This window comes from Chlorocebus sabaeus, chromosome 18, assembly GCF_047675955.1.
Source record: "Chlorocebus sabaeus isolate Y175 chromosome 18, mChlSab1.0.hap1, whole genome shotgun sequence".
Classification (NCBI taxonomy): domain Eukaryota; kingdom Metazoa; phylum Chordata; class Mammalia; order Primates; family Cercopithecidae; genus Chlorocebus; species Chlorocebus sabaeus.
Genome location: NC_132921.1, coordinates 12555668 through 12582497, shown reverse-complemented (window position 1 = coordinate 12582497; position 26830 = coordinate 12555668). Strand labels below are relative to the sequence as shown.

The 26830-nt window shown below is 36.1% G+C and overlaps 1 long non-coding RNA gene across 3 annotated transcripts in view; it reads left to right on the top strand.

Annotated features, from left to right (window-relative positions):
• The window catches only part of LOC103244131 (uncharacterized), a 345548-nt gene that overhangs the window by 271176 nt on the left and 47542 nt on the right, over positions 1–26830 (top strand). For 2 of the 3 annotated variants that reach the window (XR_012089288.1, XR_012089286.1), the window contains 3 exons: positions 9372–9464; positions 12335–12493; positions 16963–17647. This is a non-coding gene — a long non-coding RNA (uncharacterized lncRNA). Of the gene's footprint in view, positions 1–9371; positions 9465–12334; positions 12494–16962; positions 17648–26830 lie in introns of those variants that run through there. The other variant, XR_012089287.1, reaches the window with a different exon arrangement.

Here is a 26830-nt window from a genome sequence, read left to right as displayed (position 1 = left end):
AAGCTATTGAACTTGATGGAGAAATAATGACTTTCTCCCTCAATGTATCTATTAAGAAAAGTTTGGTTTCATGAAATTTAGTAATGAACTGTTACATGTTAAAAAAAAAATCTTTTAAGTGTTTAAAAGGAAAAGCTACAAGTGTTCTTAAAATGTGAAAGAAGGGAAACATTCTAGATATCTTATGATGATTATTATTTGGATATAACCATAATATTCAGATAAGAGTTACTGACTATATATGCGTATCTGTGGGGACTCTGCCTAAAAATTTGAACGTATTATAGATATTTAAGTAAACATTTTACTTTCTGATCCATTTCACCCATTGTCCTAAAGAAGCAGAAAGGTTAAAGACTTGCTCAGGTCAGGAAATGTTTGCCAGCCTCTCAGAACTGTCACCGGCTCCCTATTACAACTCACTGTACCTTCTGAAAGCAATAGGTTTGCTGATTTTCTCTTTCTAAATCCACATGAGATAAGAAAACAAAACAAAACAAGACAGAGTCTTTGGAGTCACAAAGGTTTCATGGAAAATTGATTATAGTCAATTTTAATTGTCACTCGAGCAATTTTCAAATCTGTCCCCTTCTTCAACTGGTATTATTTTTTATTTGTTTGTTTGTTTATTGTTTACCCAACAAATACGATTATCATCTTTGTTATAGTCAGTAATTCCAAGTCTGCTGGCGGAACCTGGAAGCCATAACAAGCAAGTGTGAGAAGTAATTGAAGGGAAGAATAAAATTACACTCTTCTAGCTCTAGGATCATGGTGGGTAATAACAGAATTAGACATTTTTACTTCTCTAGGATCTACCTTTCACACCAAAATGTCTGAGTTTATAAAAATATAAATAAATGAACCATTCATATACCATTCTGAAATAAAACAAGCATGTTAACAAACACTGTTAAATATAGAAAGCATTTTAATATCATTTTTAGGAAAAAGATGGAGGATATTTTGTGAGTTTGGGCTATAGAATTAATACTGCTTGGAAAATTTCCTCTCCATTTGAATGGATTAATTTTTATTTTAATGATTTTTTATTTTAAAAATACTTTGAGGTAAGCAACTACTGCAAAATAAACCCTTAAAAACAACACAGTCATTTAACTTTATTTTATTTTTCTTTATTCCAATAAGCCTTTTCACTCCTAACACAACTATTTTATAATTAAAATTAGTTACTTCTTTTTTTATTGAAAAAATATTCAACTTAGCTGTTTACAAAGAAGCTGTTGTGTATTTAAATTAATTTCACAGATTTAAATATAATTTACAAAGGGAGAAGCAAGAACATTGAAACTGAAATAATAATGCTTGGTAAGAAATGAATGGCAATTTTATTTCAAACAAGAAATCTACCAGATGTTAGTGTTCACCTGTTGTTACTTTCTGATCTACACAAAATTCATTACATTTTTGTTTTCCGGTATTATATAGGTAGGTTTCCATAGCAGTTTTCTGCAGTGGGAGTATCTTGGGAATATAATTCCTCATTATTTATCCCTAGATTTTCATTTAGGCACAGATTTTATTCCTACCTGCCCCTGAGGACTACTCTGATTAGCTCTGAGCTCATTTTTTAAAGAATATGGCAGGAAACCAACAGGTAAAATCTTAAAATTGCTATGGCAATGCCTTTCCTTGGTCTTTCAAGGTTTATATTTTCTAAAGGAGGCGGAATACCAACAGTGACATCCACACTGATTTCAGATCACTTGTGTCAGTATTCAGAAAGAAGACTGATTTACCATGTGTGGGCCGTCCTTCCTTATGTTTCCACAATAAACCGTTAAAGAGTGGGATGGGTATTTTTAACACTATCCAATGAATGCCTTCCTTTAGTATGTTTACTGCAGAAAATAGACAGCCCCAATATACACAAAGCACTTTCAGAGCTCCTCCCTGCTCTGTTTTGCATAAGGATTTGGAAGACTAGGTCCAAGACTCAGTTCTTTCATCAAAGAACAGTGAGGCTGTGAACAAAAGAATCAGCCTGCATATTTTAGTTTCTCATTGGCAAAAGAAGCAGAAAGGATGATATCGCTAAGGTCACTTCCCGTCTTACAACATTTTGAGACTTTTAACTGGAAAGATTTGAATATGAGAAGCTTCTTTTTCCATCTCTTCCAAATCTTATCTTATTATCAACAGACTGTTTAATTGAATAGGATGAAGAGATCCATGAAAAGTTTATGTCAAAGAGGGATATAATGGCAAACCCCTTTCCTTTGGTGTTGGTAGGTGGCAGTGATGAAATATGTAAATACCATCTTAGGGCTTTAAACCACCAACTGATCCAAATCAGTCCCTTGACTCCTCTTCTATTGTCTCCACAAGTCACTGCCCATATTAGAGTCTGATGTAAGAATTAGTCACAGTGAGACATTCAAAGGATGTTAGAAAATGTAACCATACTAAGCACTGATTAACGAATATATACATGGCATATTATATTTCCTTTATAAATTTAATGTGATTAATTGCTGAAAAACATAAGAAGGATTTAGGTCTCATGAAAAGAAATTATGCCATTTTATAATAAATTTCTGAATCCAAGATGAACCCTTTATGTAATTATTGATATATGTTAGCAATTGAACGAAACAATATTTTTGTAATTTCCAATTTGCATTCTACAAAAGACTAAACTCTACCTGTAAGGATTACAATGTCTACGTTTTAAAGTTAAACAAAAGGAGGGAGACGATGCAAGAGGATTTTCCTTGCAGACAGGAGTGGAGGATAGAAATGTAGAGGTGACAGTAATGGCAGGGATGAGAGAAGAAAATGATGATTGGATGTTGTGAGAGAGCAAAGAAACGGGAAGGAAAAGAAAAACACACAAGATGGAGGGCATAAAATAGGGGCTCCTAGTAAACTATAGAAATGGCTAAAACCAAAGTAAATCATCTGTGAGCCTTAAGCCATTCATAAGGATCCATTATTAAATTTATTTCCCTTGACTATGAAATGAATTCTCCTGCAGGGTCAATTTATTATGTATTTTGTCTTGTCAATTTTTCATCTAGGCATCTAGTAATTCTAATTATAATGATGTCATGCCTCTCCCCACCTCGCCAGTGAACATTCAAAGATATAAAGGTACTATGTTTATAACCAAATGCTGTTCAGTTATTTCAGTAATCTAAGTACAAATTTAAAACACATATGCTGGTGGCTGATTTTACAGTATACCAAAGTAAAAATATGTATGAAACTCAGTAGGCACAACAATAAATGCCCAGGTGGGTGACTTAGTGAATAAATAAAACACATTTACATGACAATCAGTAGACAGAGCAAAATTCATAGAGAGATTCTTCAGATTAACTCTTCATGCTTTTCTATAACTTTTTGTAAACGTGTTGTTAACGAATACTGAAATAAATTACCTGCATTTATCACCTGCCAATGATTCATTAGTTGAACTTGGAAATTGGCAAACCCAGCCTGTGGGCTCGATTTCTCCTGCCATCTGTTTGTGACAATTCTTTCCTCTACATCTGCAGTTTAGTAATTTTTAAGTATACAATTAATATCTGAACCACTTTTTATCTTGCTTTCTATTCTTTCCTAGAAAATGAGAGCCATCTGAATAAAATAAAATATGATGGTGGATGATTTTACAGTATGCCAAAATAGAAACATGTAAGAAACTTAGTAGTATGTGCAACAATAAATGCCCAGGTGGGTGATTTAATGAATAAATAAAGCATATCTACATGACAATCAGTAGACAGAGCAAAATTCATAGAGAGAGTCTTCAGATTAACTCTTCATGCTTTTCTATAACTTTGTGTAAACATGTTATTAACGAGTACTGAAATAAATTACCTGCATTTGTCAGCCGCCCATGATTCATTAGTTTAACTCAGAGATTGGCAAACCCAGCCTGTGGGCTCAATTTATCCTGCCATCTGTTTTTGACAATTCTTTCCTCTACTTCTGCAGTTTGGTAATTTTTAAGTGTACAATTAATGTCTGAACCACTTTTTATCTTGCTTTCTATTCTTTCGTAGAAAATGAGAACCATCTGAATAAAATTTCGTTAAGATAAAATGACTAATAATAAGCTGTTTCTAAAAACCAAGTGGAAAAAACAGTTCACTATCTAGACCTTAAGGAGAATTGGAACTTTAAAGAAAGGCACATTTATTTATTTTGCTTTTGGCCAAAAATGACAATAATCATAACAGAGAATCCATATGGTTAATGGTAAAACACATAAAGAAGAACTGAAACATCTGATAAAGTTCAAATCTCAGCTCCCCTACCATTTATAACTTTTTGCCTTTGCTTTTAAATCTATAAAATAGGGATTTTAATATTATTTTCCTCATAGATATTTGTGCATATTACATTAATATAGAAAAGATGGTTAGAATATAATTTCATACATAGTGTACTCTCAGGAATGTTATATATTATTCATCATATTGAAAGTCAACTATACTATAACATTTGATGATGATATTTGAACATTTTTGGAAGAAGGAAAATCAACTACAATCTCAAATCAATGTTTGATGTTGCAGAATTAAAATGATGATATTATTGGAACTATTTTTGCCTTCATAACACTTAGTGAAGACTTTGTGTCTGACTTCATACCAAGACAGCAAAATCAGTTAATTCCAGCTTAGTGGTTTCTTTCTCCTCTTAAATAAATATATTTAATAAAATTAAATTACAAAAAAGTAAAATCTCAACTTAGATTGGTGTTAAACTTATTTCTCTGGATGAAAAATATAAAGAAATACATAAGGGTAACATCTTTCTTTAAGTCAATATTGTGACTTCTTCTCTGATTATATTAATTTTCTGACTGATCTAATATTGATAGTGGGGTGTTAAAGTCCCCTACTATTATTACTATTATTATGTGGGTGCCTAAGTCTCTCTGTCGGTCTCTAAAACTTGCTTTATTAATCTGGGTGCTCCTGTATTGGGTGCATATATATATTTAGGATAGTTAGCTCTTCTTGTTGCATTGATCCCTTTGCCCATATGTAATGCCCTTCTGTGTCTTTTTTGATCGTTGGAGATTTAAAGTCTGTTTTATCAGATACCAGGATTGCAACCCCTGCTTTTTTTTTTGCTTTGCATTTGCTTTATTTATGCTGTGACTATCGCTCACTGCAGCCTCATCCTCCTGGGCTCAGGTGGTCCTCCCACCCCAGACTCCCAAGTAGCTGAGACTACAGGCATGTACCAGAACATCCAGCTATTATCTATTTATTTATTTTTTTTGGTAGAAACTGAGTCTTGCTATATTGTCCCGGCTGGTCTTGAATTCCTGGGCACAAGAAATCCTCCAGCCTCAACTTCCCAAAGTGCTGGGATTACAGGCATGCACCACCATGCCTGGCCTCTTACACCTATTTTATTCTAATCTAAGATTTTATTCGGTGCATATTGTTTTTAATATGTACTCATAAAATATGTTTTTCTTTTATTTCACTTGTCACTAAATTTGGGCAAGAAGGTTTTTAATGTTTTTACACTATACTGTGATAAACAGGAGTTGGAGTCACATGGTGTGGTTTAATTTTGATATGTTAGACTTTAAAAACATTTCCATCTTAATTTGTAGTTTCTAGATAAAATGTAAATTAAGCAAAATAAAAATGATTTCCATTAATTGTTTAGTGTATTGTCTGTGCCTGCACAGAGAATAAACAACTGCTGCTATGGCAAATTATAGGATGTCATAAAATGGACACAGTCTTCATTGCTATTCTTCTATTTTGACATGTCCTTTCCGAAAAAAAATCTATGCATACAAACTGAATACATAATGAAAGGAAACAGACAAAATTCTTTTGGGTGCCTGTTCACTCTGATGATAATTTCTTCTGCTGTGCAGAAGCCCTTTAGTTTAATTAGATCCCATTTCTCAATTTTGGCTTTTGTTGCCATGCTTCTGGTGTTTTAATCATGAAGTCTTTGCCCATGTCTATGTCCTGAATGGTATTGCCTAGGTTTTCTTCTAGGGTTTTTATGGTTTTAGGTCTTAATGAGATACCATCTCATGACAATTAGAATGGCTATTATTAACAAGTCAGGAAACAACAGATGCTGGAGAGGATGTGGAGAAATAGGAACGCTTTTACACTGTTGGTGGGAGCGTAAATTAGTTCAATCACTGTGGAAGACAGTGTGGCAATTCCTCAAGGATCTAGAACCAGAAATACCATTTGATCCAGGAATACCATTACTGGGTATATATCCAAAGGATTATAAATCATATGACTATAAAGACACATGCACACGTATGTTTACTGCAGCACTGTTCACAATAGCAAAGACTTGGAACCAACCCAAATGCCCATCAATGATAGACTGGATAAAGAAAATGTGGCACATATATACTATGGAATACTATGTAGCCATAAAAATGGATGCGTTCATGTCCTTTTCAGGGACATGGATGAAGCTGGAAACCATCATTCTCAGCAAACTAACACAAGAACAGAAAACCAAACACCGCGTGTTCTCACTTATAAGAGGGAGTTGAACAATGAGAACACATGGACACAGGGAGGGGAACATCACACATGGGGGCCTGTCAGGGGGTGCGGAGTTAGGGGAGGGATAGCATTAGGAGAAATACCTAATATAGATGATGGGTTGATGGGTGCAGCAAACCACCATGGCACGTGTAAACCTATGTAACAAACCTGTGCGCTCTCCACATGTATCCCCGAACTTGAAGTATAATTAACAACGACAACAACAAAAAATCCTCCAACTATCCCCACATCTCTACTTTGAAAAGTTGTGTCTCCTGAGGAAGGCTTTTCCCCCACAGCCCTCATGCTGTGTCGTCGGTATCCCTGCAGCCTCTGCTGTGTGGCTCCCTGCAGGACTGTGCTCTCACCTAGGAGGGGAGAGCATTCCCATGACCACTGTGGCAGGCAGGAGCTCAGCACCTGCTTTCTGCAAACTCGCTCACTTGGTTCAGCTATTCTGCTTCGGAGTGTAAGATTCCTTAGCAGCCAGGGTATTCTAACTACCATATTTTCCAGGGTTTTGCAGGTCCACAGTGTGGTCACAAAGCCAAAGCTGCATCACCAGCTCTTTAGAGATTTTCCCCAAAGTATCTGAGTGACCGTTGGATGGGCTCGCAGCATGGAAGGCCTACAGGTGCTGCTTCACTTGCCCTTTTAGGCTAGTTAATTTCCACATTCAACAGTCATACCAAGTACATCAGGTCGATGAAGAACCAACAAGAAGAAAAAGCACCAAAGCTGTTTCAAACCTTCTTATCTTTACTCCAAATACACAGCCACACAGGGAATAACTCTCTTTTTATAAATTCAAGTTCATCATCTGGGAGGTTGAAGCCTTCAAGGATTCTTGTAGCTTTAGCGCAGATCAGTTGGTGACTTCCAGATGTTTTATTTCCAGAGTTCCATGCAGTGTGGTTCTTTTTTCTGTCTTCTGCAGAGCAGCTGGAGCCTTGTGCAATGGGCTAGAGGGGTTGAGGTCCCCTTGCACATTCTCCAGCCTGGCCTTCCACACCTGCCAGGATCCATCCTCTGCTCTTGTGAAATTAGTCCAGGGCCCCATGGTAGCTGAAGATTCCCCACCACGCTGACAGGATCTGCTTTCTTCAAACTCCTCGCAGAGCTTTGTGGTTGAGAGCAAACACAAAAGGAGAGCTCTGCTCTCAGTCATCATTAATGGTGATGTGCACACTGTTCCCTAGCCCACCTTTCCTGTGCACCATCTCACATCTGGGAGAAATGATGTATTTCAACTTTTTCAGCTCCAGATGTTTGAAAACGTCTCTCAGTCCTTACACAAGTCAGCTTTTGGTCTTGGTTTTGGCTGGATCTTTCTGGCACATACGGTCTAGGAAAGGAACCAGTTATTGAAGCAGGTGCAGTCACACAGGCTTCCATTTCCTCATCGAGCCTTGGGCTGCAGGGATCCCGAACCTGCAGCTCTGAATCTTGGCAAAGGCAGAGTGGTTGGGAGCAAGGAAGCTGCAGCGTCCCTCTGCAGTCCTGTGTCCCGCTGCCCTTCTGTCCTGCCCTGGGCCACAGGAATGCAGGGGACAGATATGTCTATCCCCCTGGATCTGAGGGGTCTACCTCCTTAATTTTGTGCATTATAACTGCCAAAAGCTGGGCTCCTGGCATTTTCTTGGAGATGCTTCTGCTTTGTCTCACTATGCTTGCAACATAATCTTTAGTGAGGTTGGCTTCTTGGCCTTGGGAGCCTCCCTCGGTTTCCCCTTCAAGGGGTTGCTGTGGTGCAAGGGCTTGTGCGGGGAGCCTCCCCACCTGACCCACGCAGCTTCTCTGGAAAGGGCTCATAGGGCTCCGCTGAGAACACCACCGGTATGCACGCTGCGAGTGCTGCTGCTTTTTCATTGACCTCAGCATTTTCCCCAAACCCAATCGTACTGAAATCTGGCTCTTCTTTAAACCATTTAAAAAATTATTCCATGGCTGCTGTTTAGATTGAAATTTGGTGACTCAACTCTCTCTTCTTTCAGAGGTAGCTGTCATGTTGGGAAACTCCTTGACATCTTCAAATCTTGGTGACTCTTGGGCTATCAGGAGTTGTAATGCGATTTAGACTTTCATATTTCGATTTAAAACTTGTCTTTCTTTTTTTTTTTTTTTCTCCTCCTTGAGGCTTCATTTTGTTCAAGGTTGCTAGCATGTGATGCTTCAGACATTTTCACATGGTGAATAATGTGTTTTCCTTTGTTACAGGAAGGAACTAAAGATAAAACTTGAAAAAATTATACACTAACAACTTTAGGATCTGGTGATGAAGCAATTGTCTTCATAGGTTCCTGGGTTTAGCATGGAAGTACCATTTTTAGGGATTGGAGACAGTGCTATAAGTTACGTCTGCCAAATAGCATCACCACTGGTGTCCAGGATAACCCTTGTGCAGGAAGGGGAGTTGGTAGCAGCATTGGAAGTTATAGATTCATTTGGATAATTGTTTTTCACCACTCTTTCACCCTCTAAGAACATGTCAGCTGATTTCACCACTTCTCTGAGAAGACAAACATTGGTGCGGGTGGAGTAGCCCGATCCCCACTTGGGCTGCTTTTGTATCTCTGACATATTATTGTTCTCTGGATCTTGTAGTTGAGGAAAATCTAACCTGATAAATTCAAATTCGGATTTGGTGGAAGGAAGACCTACTTTTTGCAGTGGTTCTGTATTTCCTGTTTGTTTTTTGTTGCCTAGGCTGCAGGGTACTGGTTAGATCATATCTCACTGCAGTCTCAACTTCCCAGGCTGAAGGGATCCTCCTGCCTTAGCCTCCTGAGTAGCTAAGACTACAGGCCTGCACCTCCATGCCCAGCTAATATTTTTATTTTTTTGTAGAGATGGAGTCTCACTATATTGCCCAGGTGGGTCTCTAACTCCTGGACTCAGACGATCTTACTGCCTCAGACTCTCAACATGCTGGTATTAAAGGTATGAGCCATCATGACTGACTCCTGTCTGTTTGTTTATAATATTAATCATCTGATTTCAAACTATCCTCGGCATGAATGCACTAATGGTGTGAATGTTTAGTTGATTTTGTCTCAGATGATATGGTTCCATCAGCCCTTTTACCGTCAAACTTTTGCTCATCACACTTTTTTTTTTCCTCCTCATCATTTGTTTCTTAAACAGAGTTTTGTTTCTTGTGGAAATGGCACATGGAATCCTTTTGGAGCTTCACTGTTTGAAAACCTTGGTAACAACTGAGTTGGTTATACTCATACTGGGGGCAGGTGCTGAGCAAGCATTTTGTGTAGAGTCAAGGGTAAAAGAATAGGCATATGGATGAAGAGTTATCTCAGAAGATAAATTCTGAGGTGGGAAAGTTGAAGCTCCTAAGGCTATATCTTCCGAATATATTTTCTGCTCTGTCACTCCTGACTCTGGAACAAATAGACAGTGTGTGGCTGCACAGTTAGGGAAGACACATTCTTCTGAGGACTCTGACCATGCCACCTTGAACCCAGCTAATCTGGGAACAAAGGGTTTGACATCTACTGATGACTTACAGCCTTGTCTTCTGGTTCACATGGTCCCTCCAAGGAGCACTGCGTAGGCTGTGTGTGGGTGGCCAGCAGCCAGCCTGTAGGCTGGTCCTGATTCTTTCTTGATATCTGATTTCCCCCCTTTTTTTTTTTTTTAAGATGGAGTCTCCTTCTAATTTTATTTTTAGTTTCACGATGTTCGGCAGGAAGGTCTCGATCTCTTGACCTCGAGATTCACCCGCCTTGGCATCCCAAAGGGCTGGGATTCCAGGCGTGAGCCACTGTGCAAGCTTCTTATCATCAGCCTCCCTTCCTTTCTCTACCCACTGCCACCTTCAAGGACAATCATCACCTTCACCACCTACTTTGTTCTCTCTCCTCCAAAAGCAGCATCTTCCCAAGATTGCAACCATTGACTTCATTCTCTTCCCAAGTTCCTTCCCCCTGACTCCCTGTTGCCAGTGTTGCGCTCTGTCATGTGTCAGATGTACTACGTCAGTTTCCACTCAGGATAAGCTCTTCTCTTCCCAGGTAATACTCTTGTTAAGGTCATCTGGGCTCTAACACTGCCTGTACCCTTTCACGTACCTTTGCTTTTGCAAAATCCTGCCAGTTTCTCTACACTGGCACGGGATATAGCACCTATGTGAATGTTTGGGGGACAAATATTTTTACCTGCAGATCACTTGGAATTCATAGTTTTTACTGTTACACTGTAGGTAGAGATTATGGTTGATTTAATTGTTCTCCTCTATCAATAACACAGAGCAGAGCCAATTATTGAAATCAGGTCTGTTTGAAATCAGGTCTGTTTGAATCCTTGTTTACTAGGCTGATTTTTCCAAGTAACTGATTGAATGCGACGCTTCTGCCCATATTGTTTATGTTCAATTACGGTAACTTTTTCGGTATGATTTGAAGATTCTTTAAAATATTTGGTTTAGTGTACTTATATGGTTCCTAGTCTTCATTTTTCTAAATGATAAACATTGAACTGAATGGAAAGTTAGGGGGTAAGTTTTTTATTAAGTGATGCTGACTATTATTTAATATATTTATCATCTTTTTTACTTTAAGATTTTTTTTATTGTACAATTATTGCCTTTAAACCCCGGAAATCAGCAAACATTTTAGGAATCCTTTTCTTTCCTAAGCCTTTTATTGTTTACTGCAGCATTTATAAGCTTTATTAATCAATTAATGAACTAAAATTTTCCATTAAACATTCATCACAATAATGCCATCCGCACAAACACCCTGCTACATTCCCTAAAAGTTGGGTTAAGTTATTGGCCCAAAATAGTAATAATAATAGTGTGTTGGGAGGGGAAATTACTACTCACAATTACCTCCATAACAGACTGACACTAGACTACCATCCACTACATCACCTGGTATCAAAATAGCTGTGTGTTTTATTCTCTCTTAATAATTGATGCTAGATAGACCTTTAAATTTTCCTCTAACAACTTTTTCCTTACAGTGGCTTTATGACTTGAAAGCCATATAACAGGCACACTTAATATTTCCTTACATATATTTTTATTTTCAGAGTGATTCACACACACACACACACACGTTTTAGTACAATCTCAACTTCACAATTTCCATCAGAAAGCATTGCTAGCTAATCTTTGAATGTCTGAGGAATAGTAACTTATTGTTTTGTCTTCTAAACTTTCTCATGCATAAGAAATCAATCACGTTTTGTATGCTTAATTCAGTTACACCTTTATGTATTTCAATGTACTATTGTTTGCTCCAAATGTTTTGAATAGAAACACTTTCAGAGGACTGTAAGGTTCATTTATTTTCTTAACAAGGTTTATCTTGCTCAGAGATGATATTGTCATTGCAATATAAGAGAAAATGATAATAATACATAGCATTTTTAATTGATGTAATCCAATTCAGAGTTTAAACTGTGACTGAAGCAGACTCCACATTTTCTCCCTTGAAATCACACATTAAAACATGTGTATTGGCACAGAGATGAAAATACATGACAGCAGTTTTCTATTTTGCTGGTGAATTTTAAGTAAAACTGGAACTGTCATAATAAGAAATAGTAAGTTCATGAAAATTCAGATAGTAATGGATACCTTTATCTCTCATTAATATTAATTAAAATTATATTTTAAATTATTTGTTTTTATGATTTTGTTTGATTTTAAAATAAAAGTATATAATTTATTGCAATGCATTAATAAAATCTATAAAATGTATTTGCAACAAATTACAAAATGGCAAATTTCCCCCCAGCTTAGCACCTTAAAACAACCATTTGATTTTCCTCATGATGTTGTGTTCCAGGAATTTGAAGTGTGCTTGGTAGAGGAGTTCTGCTCAGAAAGAATATCTCATATAGCTGTAATCAGTCGTGGCCTTGGGCAGCAGTTCACTGAAGTTTCCAATTGGCTGGATGTTCAAGATCGCCCATTCAATCCTGGCATTTGAGGCTGGCTGGCTGCGGTAAGCTCCATAGTGTTGCTGACCAGATCACCCCCACTTCCAACATGGCAGTTTGAGGGTAGTCAAATTGCTTTCATGTTGGCTGCTTTGACCTGATCAAATGTATAATCCAGACAGAAGCTGTCTGGACATAGTTGACCTAGCCTCAGAAGTCATACAGCATTATTTCTTTCTAACTTCATTGGTGGAAAAAGTACATCGAGATTCAAGAACAGAAAACGTAGACCCTGTTCTTCAATAGTCTTCAAGACATTGCTGTAAATTTCTTTGGAAGAATGGTTTTCTATGTTAAGTTCTATTGGTATATTTTAATAGTATTATTGTGATTAAACCCATTACCAGCTTTTTTTTTAAATTGAGAGAAAAATGCTAATAAGTATTTTTTTCTTTAAAATTGTATCTGTACCTTGGTAGGCCTGGAGAACATTGATATTCTGCTTTGCTGTGTATATTGACTGCCCCCATAATTAGTTCACTTTTAACATGGCCGTGATTTTCCCCACACGGTTGGTGGGTTGGGCTAGATAGATATATTTCTATCCCTTGCCAAAACTTTAACCGCACAGATAGGTAAATAAATATAACAGTCAACATAATGCAGATAATTAGTTTTACTATAAAATAATGGCTTATAAATATTGCAAAGACGTAGATGATTTATGTTTAATTTGGATACATGATTGCTTTCAGAGGAGTTTTTGGATCAGAACAGACAGTAATAAAATGTTATTCAATCTCATCTTAATGCATATTGCTTTTATTTTAAAAGTGGGCAAAGTAAATATGACAAAATGTCAACCTTTATACATTCTATGTTATGAGGATATAATTTTAGTTTACTTTATCTGTTTTATGTGGTTTCAAAAATTCTCAATATCATATAGAATATTTATAATAGTTATAGATGTGTATAATAAAATATTCTTTAACATGTAGAACTTCATTTTAAAATACAAGGTATAATTTTAAATATACCTTATTTTAATTTTATATTTAAAAATATATATTGTGCATTTTTTATCTTAATCATTTCCACATATTAGAAATATGATATCAACAATGTAAACAAAATAAATGGTATTATATTTCAATTTAATTAAATATTGTACGTACCTTTACAGATCATTTATACCTAAATCACTGCAAGTACAACAATATGATTGTTCTGCGTTTATCATTCCAACCTAAGCAGTCATGGCTCCTTGTGTTGGAAAACATTTCTTCCTTCCAATCTGTAAGACTGCCAAAATCAGAAGAGAGCCAGACTAATGACAGCGACTAGACTCGTTGTGTCTGGAAGGCACTGATAATGTTCCGTGTGCATTAATGACATCTGTGTAACTGAAAACAGTGAAACTTAAATGGATCTTGGAATCATAAAAGAGTAGCAAACAATTTCCCATTTTTCTGCTGTGTGAAATGGTGCTACTTTGCTATGTCTAGCTTGCATTAGTCTCTGAAATCAATATGCATGGAAAAAGCTGATCATTTTTAATAAGGTCACTTTATTAACTTAAGAGCTAAAATGTTATCCTAACTGAATACTGATTTGTTCTCAAATATATAAATATAAATGACTTCCTTTAGAAGGGTCCTTTGGATCAATATTGAGTCTGCCATAGGGTCTTTTTGTAGAGGTAATAGGATAACGGTGAGAGGTGCCATGTGCTAAGAATTTAACTGAGTTCATGTTAGCTAGTTCTTTAGAACCCAAAGAAAAATAGAACATGACCTAGAGAAGGTAGAGCAAAATAAAATCTAATTCCAAAATAAAGTCTAATTTGATAAACTACTGTAACTACAGTAGTTACAGTACTACAGTACTGTAGTTACAGTAGTTTATCAAATTAGACTTTTTCTAATGTTCACATGATTTTATTTTACAATCTTTGTGTACTTTTCCACATGAGTTATTTTGGTAATATAATCTTGTGATCTATAACCCACCACTTATTTTAGACAAAGTATTAATGGCAATTAAGGGCAAGAGACAAAAGGGTTAGTTTTTGTTTTTGTTGTTCGCTTTGCAGTGTCTAAGTCTCCCGTCATCTAATAGGAATGGTAGACATTAAAGTCCTAATTATGTGCTAACATTTAGTCCCCAGTTCAACACATTAGGTAGACATTTTTGCCCACCCACTTAAAAATTGATTAGACAATTGTAACATGTATCAAGGTATACAACTGTCAATTGGTGCAGTGCAAACTCAAACTGAATTCCAAATCTAAACTCTAGGAACTGAAATATCGCTTCACATCACCTGTCTAATTTCATCAAATCTCAAATCCCACAATTAGGCATTTATCTCTTTGTCCTTCTCTTTCTATTCTCATTCCTAAAAGGGTCTATCAATACCATTATCTTCATATTTCACCATGAGCCTTTTGACAGCCTTATCTTCAATTCCAGTCCAGATCTCTCATTCCTAGGTCTGATCTCAGCAAACTGTGTCCAAATGATATCATCCCTTGAATAACCTGCCGTTGTCTCAAAGTAAACACAATTCAGGTCAAGCATATTTTTCCATCTGTAATATTTTATTTTTTTCTCTATCCATTGCTTGCTTATGTTTAGCAAAGCCCCACAGTTTCATGAATTTCTGCATGATTTCAAAATTGTTTAAGATGGAAAGCAATATGAAGAATTAATACGGAGTTCATTGTTCAACTCTTGCCATGATTAGACTCATCATACATGCCAGGCAAAATTCCTGCTTGCATGGAGCGTAATACACTACAATTGGAGAAATCTATCTTAAATATTTAAATACACAAACAATTGCGTAATTAAAAACTTGTTATAATTGGTATGAGTTAACGTTCTACATTTTTATTTAATAGCACAATAAGGGAGGAATTTAAAATGAAAATCAGGCGATAAGGAATAATAAGAGGGTTTACAACGAGGAGGAATCATACACATCATCTTAATGCAGTAATATATAAACTGAGACCTGAGTGGTGCCTACAGATTTGATGAAGAGTGTGTGTGTGTGTGTGTGTGTGTGTGTGTGTGTAACTGGAAAAAATGGAAAGAGATTTGAAGAGTAATTCCCTGGTATTTTCCTTGAACAATTAATTCCACAGATAGTGGTGTCTTTCACAGAGCACCCAAAGAGAATATGATTTTTGTGTTGTGATATCAGGCAACACTAATTCTTTCTTGAGATGATTTTTTTCCCACATATGTTCCTATTATTAAAATTCTCACCTGGGGTCTCATCTTATGTATAAATAACTTCACTACCACAGCCAGCTCATTCTTGTCTTAATTTCAATTTCTCCTCATCTGCCATTTCCATATGCCTAAACACACAATCTGACATGATTTGACTTTAAGAAGCTATGGAAGATTCCTATTGTTTTAAGAGTAGAATATACATTTTCTTTCAGTGTTCTTAACCAGCTGATTCTACATGAACTGTGCCTTCATGACCTTAGGGATTTATTTTTCCTTTGGTCGTGAGGCTGCAATTACATTGACATTTTTCACTTATGAATGTATACCAAACTTAACCTCATTTCCCAGAAACTGACCCAGGTTTTTAGTGCTGTAGACGGTTACAACTTCCCCCCCTTCTTTTCTTAGTAAATGTATATCCATTCTTCAGGTTTCAGTTTATATATCCTTGAGATGCTTTGCTTCATTCTGCCCAAACTAAATTATGTTCCCATATGATACCTTATATTTCTTTCACAGCAATCATTGTCATTTTAAATGATCCATTTATTTGCATGTTTTTGTATTTAATGTCCATGTGGATCATGAGGTCAGGAGTTCAAGACCACCCTGACCATGTTGGTGAAACCCTATCTCTACTAAAAATACAAAAAATAGCTGGCTGTGGTGGTGGACACCTATAATCCCAGCTACTCAAGAGGCTGAGGCAGAGAGAATTGCTTGAACCTGGGAGGCGGAGGTTGCAGTGAGCCTAGATTGTACCACTGCTCTCCAGCATCCAGCACAACCTAAATACTTAATAATAGAAGAAAAGACTTAAGGAAGGCATAATGAATGGGCTCTTCATGCCTACCACATGCTTATTCATATTTCTCCAAGTTTGTTTATATAAATCCTTTTGACAGAAATTCTCTCTTCCCCATTTGCCCATTTTACATTCTACCTATTCTTTAAATTGAAACCAAGTTTAGAGGCTACATCATGTTGAATACTATTTCAAATAAAAATTTTTATACCAATTTCTATGGTGCTTGTAGAACATACTGTACAATTAAATAATCATTCATGTGATGTTTCCCAGGGTTGTTTGTGCCCAAACTGTGAGTACTCAGTGGTTGATGCACTGGTTTCTGCTTTTACATATATCTCAACATCCAGAGAACTACTTAAGATAAATGGTGCTTTTTAAGAAAAGGCTTGAGTTTTATAATTTGACTTAACCTAACATGTAATTTAAGATATGAATAAAAAGTCACAATTAGCCTGTCCAATGGTTGTATTGATTCAGGTGTCTACAAGAAAAGTAATTAAATGCCCAACAGAGTAACGAGAAAAGTAAAATGATGAACTATTAATGAAATCAACAAGGAACGGAGAAATAGTCCACAACCAGCCTAGAAGCAAGGAGAGGGAAGAGTTACATTTACTGCTATTTGAAGTGAGAGCTGTGACTCCAGCAATGGGAGAGACACCTCATAGAAACTTTCATCTTCAAGAAAGAAATGGAACCACTGACATCTCTGAGTCCAGCAAGCAAGAGGTCAAGGGAACAAAGACATCATTCTCCTTCTCCTTTCCTCGACAACCTCCAGCTTGTATTTCTCATTGGCTGACCCCAAAGAAAAGACAGGACAAACATCCTTTTGTTTTCAAAATAGCCAGCAGCCCAGGAGATGACGCAAAGTGAAGAAGACAGGTGAGCTGAAGGGACAGGTGAATCTCCAGGACCATGACAGTTTGTTGTAGTTCCAGTCTTCCTGCCATGACACGGAGGCCTGAATATACATTGGCAACAGCAAGACAGAAATGTTTCTCTCCTGTGTAAGTCTCCAAAGGTGGATAATCCAGCACTGGTAAGTTTCCTCTGTTCCTCTAAACATAAAGCTTCCCCCTCTGCATCCAAAGATGCTGCCAACACTCTTTATCCTAGGCAGCGGCAATGAGAAAAGCATGCACACTGCTTTGAATAGCTTGTCGTGTCACTTCTCATGGGCCATTGTCCCAAACAAGGTCATCCATTGCACAAAGGGCCCAGCTAAGCCTTGGTGATTTTCATCATGAAGGCGGAGAGAACTGATGCTGGTGCGATACTATCAAAGGTGCTCCAGGCAGAAGAAAGGGCATGTATGAAAGCACTAGGACGTAAAGAAGCTTGTTTGGAAACATTTATGCCTGAAGAGAATGATGATTACCAGTTTTTGTAAATACACATACACATAAACTTTTCCTGAAGTTTACACGTTATGTCATATATTGTGCACAATATTTCTCTTAAAGTGCCTTGTCTTGGACAGTCAACTTGCTACATGGGCCAATAAAATGTGTGTGCTAAACATACAGATTGAGTTTATTGCTGCAATAAAATAAAACTCATGGCAAATTTAATAGGATATATTTCTAATGACATGCATAATTGTCTTTTTGCTACATGCTAATTATGTAGATATAAACGAAATGCCATTTCCAAATAATACTAACTGTAGTCACTTAAATGGAAAACCAAATCACGTATTTAATTCTCTGAGCTTCCTAATAGACATTTTCACTTGGAGTGTTTAATTCTCTCTCCTATGCATCCTTGTGAGGCAAAGTGAACAAACACCATTGCCTGACGTTACCATCTTCTGGGGCAGTTGTATTTAACACTTTACTCTGAGACTCTCTGTGTTTATTTTCTATTAGCGACTGTCTCCTGTACATATCATATCTCTAAGGTATTATCACATTGTCCTGCCCTTTTATAAGGGCCAAGAGTGAAGTTATGGTAGAGCAACGATGCACATTTAGAAAGAGGCAATACATTGTGAGGAGGTCAGTTCTCATTTCCTACTTTAACATTTCACCCCTTCTTTGACTCTAAGTTCTAACAGCTCAAATTCAACTATCCTTCTCAGGCCTATCCTAAGGAACATAATAAATACAGGATATCTTCTCAAATCTATCTGCAGTAATTGTGCTGGGTTTTATATGTCAAATGACAGACTAAGTCATTCCCTACTCAGATATAAAATTCATAATATGCAATTTTTATAAAAATTAATAAATGTTGAAATAGAAGGAAATGTACCATGTAATTCACAAAATTTAAAACCTTTTTGAAAGAGGAGGGCATTAGAAAAAATCACTGAAACTTGGAGGGTGAGAGTCTTTTTTTTGGAGTAAAAGGAACAAGAAGACATTTAAATTTAAAAAAAAATGACATATTTTATGTAGAGGACTACAAACGAGATGTTCTGATAAGTCCTGCTCTTGCAAATGAAGCAGGGAGTTCCTTCCCTGTAAACAGGGAGGACAAAGGAGCCAGCTGCAAACAGCAGACCCTGGGGGCTTGTTTATGTGTAAACATCTTGAAAATCCAGAAAGTCAGGGAAAGGTCAGAAAAACAACAATGTGTCTTGTGACTTGGCAACATTCCACAAACGACTGTATAAAATAAAACAGAGTGCGCCAGGCGGCCGCCATGTTTGTCTTGTCTTGTGTTGTCTTGTGTGTTCATTCCTTGGCCGCCATGTTTGTCTTGTCTTGTGTTGTCTTGTGTGTTCATTCCTTTGTTTAGGAAACATGCGGACCCCAACAATTTTATAATTAATTTCTAAACTGTTTACATTTGTTCTGATATGGACGTGGATGCCCAGTTGTGTATACAGTCTTTTTTATTGGTTTATGTTTCTTGGCCACATATAATTTTAAATGCTGGACGTCAAATAATCTTTAAAATTCAGATTGCATCATGTCAAGGTGATTTCACCAGCAAGCAGTAAGTGGCAAGCATTGTGCATATTTACATGCTTTACCGCATACCCCTTGTATGTGGCCATACAATTACCTCATGACTACAATTGCTATATTTCAGTTTCCTAGGTAATCATAATTGGCCACTCTATTTTAGTGTTTATATGAATATATTAGGTAAATATGGGTGACAGCTGAGCTATGTAGTTTTTGCATCTACCATCTTGTGTTTGCATCTACCAACTTGGAAAACTTTTGTATTTTCCAGAGTTAATGACTGTATCATCTTTCTTTTCATTTCCTGTGTTCTTTTCAATATTACAACCTCCAAAATATCTAACAAAGTTATAGGAATTGATTTAATATGTTTGAACAAATCATCTCCTGTTAAAAATAATCACTTTTTCTTCATGTTTTGCAAAGTGCTTATTGCACCATTGTCTTCCTGGAAATTCCTTTTGCTATAAACCTAGGGATACTCATCATAGGTGTCATAGCTTCTGTCCTGAGTCCTAGTCCTGAGTCCTAAGTGTTTGTTTTTATTGGATAACAATCATTTTAATAAGAACATCTTCTTATATCAGGATGAAAGAGCCATATAAGAATAAATGATTTTTGACTTTACATTTAAAGCTGGCTTTATTCTACCCTTCCTCCCACACACTAAAATATACTACATTTGATAAATTAGCTGGATATTTTAAAGTGCTAAAGATAAAACTTCCTTGTGCCCAACAGCCTCTTGGCTTCCAAAACATATGTAAAGATATTTTATTTGCTGTACTTAAATGAATGCATAATTATGAAAACTAAAAGGCCTAAATAATTTATACATATGATAAGTATTTAAGTTGTGCAATATATGTAAGTTGATTAAGCATGGTGGAAGTCTCTTGGGAGTCTCAATTATAAGTCTCAATTTTGAAGAAAATATTGTATAACATATTGACTGAAAACTATGTATCTATATCAAATATATTCCCAATATTCAATATTAAATATGCAACTTCTAGGACAAAAGTTCCATATGACTTCAACAGATAGTATACATATTTAGTTAATTTGGAATAAACTGTACTCAGCATTTGAAGAATATATGTACCATGAAATTTTAAAAATATTTTGAAAAGTAAAAACAAATTTCAAAATTTGATACTAAACTTTCCCAAACTTCACTAAAACTTGAAATTTGTGGAAACTGACTAATCTTCTAATTGTGTTAAGAAAACCAGATTTCTTAAGTCCCACAGAAGTTAAATTTATGCTAGTATATCCTATGAGTGCAAATGGAAAAATGACATTTGCAATGCAGTGATTTGGAATATGACAGATACAGTACCTTTTTATAATTAATGTTTGAGGTTCTCATCTTTAAGCAGCCTTTTCTCTTTTTTTCCTGATAAAAGTCAATATTTCCTTCTTGGTATTTCTATACTACTTTTTAGAATATTCCATACAATTTGTTTATTAATCTAGACACATATATGGAGAGAAAGAATATACTGTATTGCTGGACGAGAGACAGTATGGTGTCCAGCACAATATCCAGGCCATAATAGATACTTAGGAAAAATTAGTTGCCAGGCTGTGCCCATTAAGTTCTGTGCTTCCAGAATACAAGCACAGAAACAAGCTCATTGCAATCTCATTGTTAGTTGTTAGGAGAATTTGTCTTATATCTCATGCTTAGATGCGTGTGTCACCAGTATTTCTGTGTGTTTTCATGGACACTATCTGGTCTTTCAGGAACTACAATTTAAAAAACATACGGTCATAACTGGTGATTTATAAAACATAGTAACCTCAAATGTAAATATTTGACCTCATAGAGGTATAAAAGACCATTTCTCAGAGAAGAGGGCAGTTTCTCTATGACTGATATATTTCATGCACATATTGGTGGCTCACAAACAAAGATGAAGCCCATTCTTTGTAAGTATGAGAGATGGGAACTTTGGATTTCTCCAACTGCTCTGTGCTTTCTTTTTTCTGTTATATTGTATCCTTCACTTTTATTAGAGTGTATGTGAATATACAGAAATAATTGCTGCAGTGAAAGTGGCAGAACTTTTGCAACAACTGCAGATTTAATTTGAATATGACTAATCCTTTGTTTTGGAGAACTAAAGAGAAGAACAGGGAGAATGAATCCTCTCTAATGCCAGGTTGCCTCTTGAGCCACCCTGATTTGAGGTTGCCCAAGCACTGTGATCAATTAAGGAAAATTGGATGTAGAGGTAATAAATCTAGTATCAGGGGAGACAGCAAAATTGGGAAAGAACAAGATATAAGTGAAGGGAAAATCACAATCCCCAAATTGTTCCTTGGCTGAAAAAAAAAAGGAAAGAAAAAAAAACTATATTATTGAAAGTCAAAATATAGCCAAACATGTTCAAAAGTCTAGAATCTGTCTCTTTGAAGTTAATTATGAACCAAGTTAGGAAATAAAATGTTGTCCTGATGAAATATTATAAAAGTATCACAACTAATTCCACTTCTCATTACTCAAAGCATTCTAAAGATATTCTAAAGGGTTCTGAACAGGTAACTTTTGAGATTACAGGTTATTTTGTCAAGGAATTGACTCATATTGTGGACAGATACAGACAGCTCCCAGAGTACTTTTATTGCAAATAATTTTACATATTATTAACAAGGGTAAATTTCATTGGCTCTGCTCATGACTGAAAGAAGAGAGGTGTTTAAGTAAACACTAGATTCTTGGTAAGCAACTACATTCATTGTGTGTGTGAGAGATGACACGCTTAATCCTATCCCTAATTCACTAATCTATATTAAAGGAGGAGTTAGATCAAAGTATCGGGAGAAGGACAACTGCTTTGGTCTTGCTGAACAGAAATTGTAATAGCCCCACTGAGGCTGTAAATATTCTGAGACACAAGTATAAGCTACTTTGGATTGATTATGTCAGGGATTCTCAGCTCCTCAAAGGATAAACAATACTGTCTGAAAAGTGACTTAAACACTTTCTAAGTTGTTACAAAAACCTTTCAAATTAAAAATTAGGAAACCTATCAACAAGATTAAACCCAGTGGTAATTGTTAGAAGGTTCTTGAAAATGGAATGTAACAGGAGAACATGAATGATGTGGCTGCTTAGGTGCTGATGGTCACCATCAGAAAATAGGTGCCTCCGAAGTAAATCCCCTCTATCAACTCCTTGGACATTACAAGACCCTCAGTTGATCTGTTATATAAACACAACCTTGATAAATTTAACAAATCTAGGAAAAAGAAAACTGAATCTGTAGATTCTCACAGGTAAAACCAGTGAAATTGGTACAGGGTGAAAGAAGGCTACCATTCTGAATGAAAGGGAGGTCAAAGTCTCCTGGTAAAGCCCTAGGTGTGAACCCACAGCCATCAACATGAATGTGAAAAAATGGCATGCATGTGTAGGGAACCCTTATTGGCATCACTGAAAACCAGAGCACGGTGTGCAGACCCTAAACTCATCATAGAAATTTAAATGGCAATGGGTTGATTTTTGAGGATGGTGATGTGGTGATACCTCTCCCTGAATTCTTCATTAGAAAGCATATATGATACAGAACTGGGAGTGTCTCTCTTTACATAGGCTCTAGGGAAATCATCTTGCATGTCTGCTATTTGTGTGCTTTTAATTGGACACATTGGAAGGGAACCTTTAGAATTACCTATGTCCACTCAATTAGAAAACTGAAAATAATGTAAGTTAGCTGGGGTAGATGGAGGTATCAAAAGGTTTTCTGCTCTTACTCATGTTGTGATAGATTACATGTCAGCCTAGTATAACCTGCAAGAAAAGCTGTCAGATCTTGGAGGTTAACTACACACTCTGGATGAGTAAACAAACTGATGTATCCAAAGGTGTCAGCTTTACTAGAAGTAGAGCTAAAAAGTCAAACTGTGCCACAAGTTGAAGTGTATTAGTATTCTGTTGAGATCAATTTGGCTAATTGTATCTTTTGATTCCTACTTCATAAGAAAGTCAAAGTAAATTTGTATTCATGTGGTAGCTTACAATACATTTTTACTCTGCTGCCACAAAAATACTTATACATTGGTTAAATAAAAGCATTAGGATAATTTTCATGATATAATGTTGATATCTCTAGGTGAAGGTCAAACTAACAATGAATTTCAAATGAGAATGAATCATATGACCCTCTGAGGATGACTGCTCAATAACACTACAATACAAGGTGTGACACAGATGGTAAACGTTTTAAGAATAGCTTGGACATGAGCTCATTACCAACCATTTCTCAAACAATCAAAAATAAATTATTTATGCTAGCACCAAAGTGTGTAAAAGAGGCACAGACACTAAACTGATTCTTTTATTTTTGAAGAATAACTAGTTTCTACTACCCTCATTCACAAAGCTCCATGAAAGAAAGTTGAACTTGAATAGGTTTCTGTTGTGAGTTGAATTGTGTTTCCCCTAAAAAAAAATGTGTTGATATACTAATCACCAAGACCTCAGAATGTGATTTGATTTGGAAAAAGAGTCATCGTAAATGCCATTAGTTAACATGAGGTCTTATGGAGGTAGTCTGGGCCCCTAATCCAATAAGACAGGTGTCCTTATAAGAAGATGGCCATGTGCTGAAAGAGATACAGGGAGAACACAACGTGCCAGTAAGGGTGGAGACTGGAGCTAGGTAACTGCAAGTTGGGAACACCAACGACTGCCAGCAAGCCATTGGAATCTAGGTGGATGAAAGGAGTTTGCAGAGGGAGCATGGCCCTGCTGAAGCCTTTGCCTCAGGTCTCTATCCTCCATCACTGAGACAATAATTTATGTGGTTTTAAGCCATCCAGTTTGTGCTATTTTGCTTTGACACACCTGGGAAAATAATTGAGGTTCTAAACAACACATTATATTGCAATTTGATTGCTCAGTTGACCTCTCTGGGTCTTCACTGTGGGCAGACAGTATTATTAGAAATGTTAGCAACCCCTACTGAGTTAACAAACACGTTTATCAAAAGTCCTTTCTGCTACATTGCCACAGCCACAAGATTTTGGACTAATAAGTTACCTGAAATTGTTAATAAATATTCACTCCTTGGAAATAATAATTGTCCTATGATTGGGAACTCATTCAAACTATCTTTAATATTGAAAGGCATAATCCTATTTTGATTCTTAAAATACTCATGGTGACACAAGTAATGTATCAAAGCAACATTCTAAGAGGGAGGAAAATATACAGAAAAGCTTCCTCATGAAATGTAGATGGTATATTTAGATGGGGAACCATAATAGACAGCCATCACATAAATAAGCAGGTGGTAGTCAGTCTTCTGGGCAATACTTTAGAAGCTTCTGAGAAGCTACCTAATCCCACAGCTAAATGAGTACTGTCTTTTAGTAAATTGTTAGGTGATGCATAAAAGGCATCAGAGTTTACTTGTGGTGGTTTTCAGGTTGCTGGGAAATATTTGATCTAGAAGGCTGTTGCATTATGTCAAGATGATGGTCACATTCTGAAAAATGATATGTATATTATATATATACACACACACATTACATATGTATCCTCAATGATCAGAATTAATAGTGATATTATTTGCAATATCAGGATAAATTAATAATAAAATTGGTAGCCATAACAATATTTCTATAGTATTGAATTATACCGATTATTAGGTAGTAGCCAATGGACTGAAAATATAGTCTAGAAAATAGGTGTTGAATGATTAAATAATAAAGTGCACTTTTATGGAGGATGCTATTGAATGTAAACTCTTATATACATGGACAGAAGTAGAATTAAGTGAAGCCATATTAATACCCATCAAAAATCTCTCCTGAATATGAAAGGGTATAGTAGAAACAAATAATGTTCTCATCTACCCTTTGATATTAGAATTCTGGGTACCTGAAATGACCATTCATGATATTCAAGCAATGTGCATGGACAGAAAAAGGTCATTTTCTACTATGTCTCTCAAAAGTAAGAAAATTGATGAACAATTTCCATCCTTCTCAACAGACACATCAGAAACTAAGGTATAATAAGCCATATTATGCAGCAGTCCATAGTGGACAAATGGACTGCATTGGTTCTGTTATTCACAGATCTCTGTGGATAACTACGGGTCTTAACTGGGATATGGATTCATTCTGTATTTAGATTTGCTTGCCCAGCAACAAAACAAATGTCTCTAAATAACTACAGGATTAAAACATATTTGTTTTCTTTCTTTTTTCTATTTTTTGTTCATTAATGCATTCAACACACTGTCTAGTATAGGACCACACTAAATTTAAGCATTCAACATTCACACACTCAGAAACATAATCACCTTCATTTCAACCTTAATTGAATCAGTGGTATTAATCAAATTGGCTAAGATCTTCATGTTGCTTCCTTTACTGCCAAAACAGCATTTTCAATTTTCATGCTCTACATCACGGAAAACGGTTTTCTTATTTAAAGAAATAAAACAAAACTCAGCCTTCAGATAAATGCTAAATGTTGGTCCTGGTCAAAAATGACTCACTTATTTTGTTCTATCAGACTTCCCAGCCTGTCTCCTAATCTTTCCTTATTTTCCATTTTCTCAGCTGTGGCTCATAACCTTCTAACCTGGGACTGTTGTACGTGGAGCCGTTCCACATGATCCTCCCCTCTAGTAGGACTGGTTGGGTTAAGCTAGAAAAGAGAGTGTACCTAAGAAATTACTGAGAACTGAAGAGTTTGTCCAGGTGATTTTCTTTTGTAGATGTATTTTAATGGGCACCATAAACAAATATTGTTAACTTTCTTTTACCGACTGACTGCTAAAAAGTTCATGGTCAAGTTTGTCAATGTCCTATGCCAAAATAAAGGCTCATATGAAAGGTCATCTATTTTTTTTCCTATATACTTATTACTTTAAAATGCACAATATTGGGTTTTATGATTTATCTTTTGGACCATTTGAAGTCATGCTTAACCTTTGATGAGTGTATAAAAAATATAGAGGCAAGCATCTAGATGATGGTAACGTGCATTTTTTTCACCTTGTCTTTTTAGGCACAGAAAGACATGAGCTGAGAAAGAGTCAGTTTTATGACTTCTTTTTAAGTTAAAAAAAAGCATTATATATCTGTAGTTTATATTTTAAATTGTAACTCATATTAAGAGTAATCAGTAACTAACTGAGAATATGCAACAAATAATAACAAAGAAGCAGTTTGAAACAGTTTGCCTTGAAAAGGCTTAATAGCTGAATAGTAAAATTACTCAAATACACTATATCTCATCCTCCCAACAATCATAACAGTAAGATAATTTAATTCCACGCTGGAGGAGAGATGATAGACTTGCTGCTAGATACAATAGCTTGTCAAAGATCAAATAGTTCATGAGTAAAGGAAATGTACTTAAAACCTGATTTTATTTCAATGAAGTGTGTGTGAGAGAGCAG